Here is a 3,932-nt window from a genome sequence, read left to right as displayed (position 1 = left end):
AAGTACATCCTGAGCAGAAATGTCCCAACCCAGGCCCTGCTTCTCAGTGGCACCAGTGCAAATATGTCTTGGGACCAAAGGGCCCCGTGAAATTTTCACTTTAGTGAGAAAGAATAGTGAGAAAGAATAAAACCAGAATATCTGAGGGCTCAGGTCCTTTCCAAAATTTGTATAACTGCATCTAACAGGTCTTCTTTCCACTTCTGGGGATTGCCTTCTGGCCTGGTGTGGGGCAATGCTGGGTGATGAGCACCTGCCAAAGCATGCCAGGCACATCTGGGGATGGAGATCTCCCTGGAGAACTCCTCTCCAGTCCTTCCACCTGCTCCTCAGGCTCTTTGGAGATGGGTGCTGAGGTCCCCCATGGCTTGGTGCTTATTCCCTATGACAGTGAGATTTGTACCCTCAAAGCTCATCAGTGTCCCACGTTCCCTCTGTAAGGGTCACAGGTTGCAGCAAAGCCCTGATGTAGCTCCAAGCACATCCCTGCTTTTTTCTTTTCACTGGGCAAATATTTTCCAGGCAGTCTCAAGGCTTATTTAAAGAGGTAAATCTTCCAGAGCAGCACTCCACAAACAAGGGACATGGAAACCTGGCTGGGCAGGCAGCAATTTATCCCAAGCTCTCCCAAGGGATGACCTGCTGAAGGCCCAGGGATGTGGAGCTCTATGCTGAGAACTTTTCCTCTCTTTTTCCTTCCTTCCTTTTCTTTCCTTCCTTTTCTTCCTGCAGAAGAGCTTTAGGGCCTCTGGGGTCATGGCAACGCTCTGACACCCACGAGCCCACTTGGGGTGAGCGGATGGAGACTTGCTCTGCCAGAAAAAAACCCCAGGGGAAAACCAGCAAAGCCAACAACAACAACAACAAAAAATAGCCAAAAGGAGGAGTTAGCAGTGGCAGTTCATGCTCTTTGCATGTTGCTTTTTTGGTTGGTTCCCATTTGCAGAATCCACTGGTGGCCTCTCATCCCTACTGCGGCTGCTCCGGCCGCCGCTCTGGTACAGGCAGCAGCTTCAGCTGTTGTCCGAGTGCCAAAGGGAATGTTCTAATGGGGTATTGTTTGCGTGTGTTCCTGAGATGGAAGTGATTAACATGGAATACGTAAAAAGGATCATGTCAGGAATTCTCTCCAGATCTGCACGGTTAAGCGAGCCGCTCTGTTTCGCATTACGGAATTACAGCGTGTTCTGTAACTGCTCGGGCTTGGACACACATTTGGGCCTCTTGCTCCAGTGTTTACAAACAGGGATGGGAGCTGAGGGAGAAATGAAGCCAACTGCACATGTATTCATGGACATCTCTGGGATCAACACACACACACACACACACACACACACACACACATTGGGGTGCTTACGTTGACCTCGTATCACGCCGCGTACCAGCGGGTCCTTAAATAACCCCCCAGGACCAAGCTTTTCACCCACATCTCTGATGGTTTGGGAAAGCTTGGAAGCTCCTTTTGTTTTCACCCCATAGGCATTCTCTTCATCAAGGGCCTGGAAATGTCGTTCCTTGGAGCTGGCAATTAATTCAGCACCTAAAATCTGTGGAATAGAGCTGTGCTGAGCTGGTGATTCAGAAAGTCTCAGGCGTGGGAGCCAACCGAGCTGCTAAAACATAAGGTAACGTTCAGGCTTGGGTCTCCAAAGAGTGATGTGTTTGTCAACATGGTTACATTTTCTCTTGCCTTGTGATCCTCTCAAAGGAAGCAGCCAGGACCATCTCCTTCCTTCTCCATGCTGTAGAAGTGTGTGACTAGTGGGCAGTCACTAAAATAAAGGAAAGGGGGCAAAAAAAAAAATAGAAACCAAAAGCCCAAAGACCCAAAAGTGCTGCCATGAAAGCATCAGAACAACTGTCCTGGGGTTAATTGTGCCCTGTATGTAGCTTTACTGACATCAGTATGAGAGGGGTTGATTCAGTTTTAAGCTGAGGCTTCTGGGAAAGTTGCAGTGAGGTTGAAGCTTGGTTCAGCATGAGATGTCAGCTCACTACTTGACTCCAGCAATATCAGTGGACTTCATCTTTTCCACTGGCAGCTCTGAGGAATGGTGACCAAAGTGCAAAAAGTACAACTCTTGTTGGTTGGGTGGTCTCCCTTCACCCACCTTGTGTCTGGACAGGCAGAGCACCCATTGCCTTGGAAGCACTGGCCAGGCCCTGTTCTTCAGATAGAGCAGAAAAGGATCCTCATCTCTAGATGCAAGGGGCATATCTGGAAAAATCCTGGTGCTCCCACTCTCTTCTACCTTGACCAGCCTGGCACCTTTTTGAGAGAAATCATTATGATTCTTCTATCTTATGATTCTTCATTATGAAATCCTGTCTTTCCTGAGATTTCAGGTTTCCCTCTGTTCCTACATCTTCTCTTAATCCTGCAAGCTTAGCCTCAGTTTGTGCCACTGAACCTTTCATGTGGGACCTACTCCTTTTCCCCTTAGTTCTACCACTCCACAAAAATTCATCTGCTAATTTTCAGCCTTGTCTTCTACTCCAGGAATGGCTCAGAGATCTCACTCCTTGGCTGACCAACATGGGTAAACCAACATGTCATCAGCTTTCTTTCCATGTTACTCCGCTTCTTTCTTTGTTGAATGTCAAGGACAGCACAGCCAAAACTGCTTTGATTCTTGTCCATTGTGTGCATCACCTTCATCCTGATCATCCCTGTGCCTGCTCATCCAGGACATAGCAAATTTTTGTATACTTTCTGCACAACATCTCCATTGAGATTGCTGCATTCACACAGCTGAAACCTAAAGCTGTCATCCAGGATCTTATTCCTTGTCTGGGTTTCTGCACCACCCTTTCCTTTGGTCTTCACTTGCACCCTTGCTTCAACAAAATCATCTGGTATACTGCTGCAAAAGTAATTCTCCAAAAGTCCTTTGCTGGATCCTGTCTTGACTCTCAGCAGCTCACCCACAGCTCCTACTTCTTCACCCCAGCAACAAAAAGAAACAAAAACCAGGAGCTAACACAACCCCTTTCAGTAGAACCCTTTTTAAGTACTGGAGGTCAGATGGAGAGATAATGCACCTCCTGGTGCAGCCCAATTGCTTTTCTTTCTCATACTTGTGAAAAACTTGAGGAACTCTCCATAGTTTTAAAAAAAATATATTTTCCAATTCTCTTTAAACCTCTATTTTTATGGTTCTGGCCAGTATTTTCTTACTGTTTACCTGTCTTCTTCTGTTGTCTCTGGATTGAACAAGGTCAGTCCTCTTGTTCAGCCTTTCACCAAGCCAAATGACTCCTGTAGCTCAGGTAGGCAACAGTAATATGCTAAAATCTTTATTGATTTCCATGGCAAGGATGGGAATAGAAAAATATGTTGATCTGCTATAATCTTAGCAAAATGCAAGGATGCTGGAAAAGATCCTGATTGCTCCAAACTTACAGTAAATCTCTTCCCAACTTCCACAGTGATTTCATCCCTCCAAGTTAAAGGTCTCTACATCTCATTTACTTTCCCTCTTTTTATTTATTTTATAATTGGCTTTTTGAACTTCTGCTTGAGCTGGAGCCAAAGCAGAGAGTGATCTAATTCCAGCAGCACTTCTAGGATGGGAAGGCCCAGACTTTCCCAGTGCAGAGTGTCCCCATCAGCTTTAGACATGATATTCAGAAAATTAAAGGGAATTAATTTGCCCAGACTAATGTCCCCATCCCTGGGAGAGTGGTAAAACTGGATGGGACAGTTCTCTATTGCTGGTGTTCAAGAGAATTAGCATTGCCCCCCAGTTCCCACAGCAGTGGGTAAAATGGTTGCCCTCAGATGGGTAAATAACTGAAGATTCAAAAGTTTTCTTATCCAGCAATAATTAAACATTTTCTTGGCTTTTTTCTTTTGACTAAGGTAGACTTGGTGGGAGGGACAGGGTTGTGGATTTCTGGTTTAGGAGGAAAGCAGGGGAGTACTCTACACA

Source organism: Heliangelus exortis, chromosome 5, assembly GCF_036169615.1.
Source record: "Heliangelus exortis chromosome 5, bHelExo1.hap1, whole genome shotgun sequence".
NCBI lineage: Eukaryota > Metazoa > Chordata > Aves > Apodiformes > Trochilidae > Heliangelus > Heliangelus exortis.
This window is presented reverse-complemented; position numbering follows the sequence as displayed.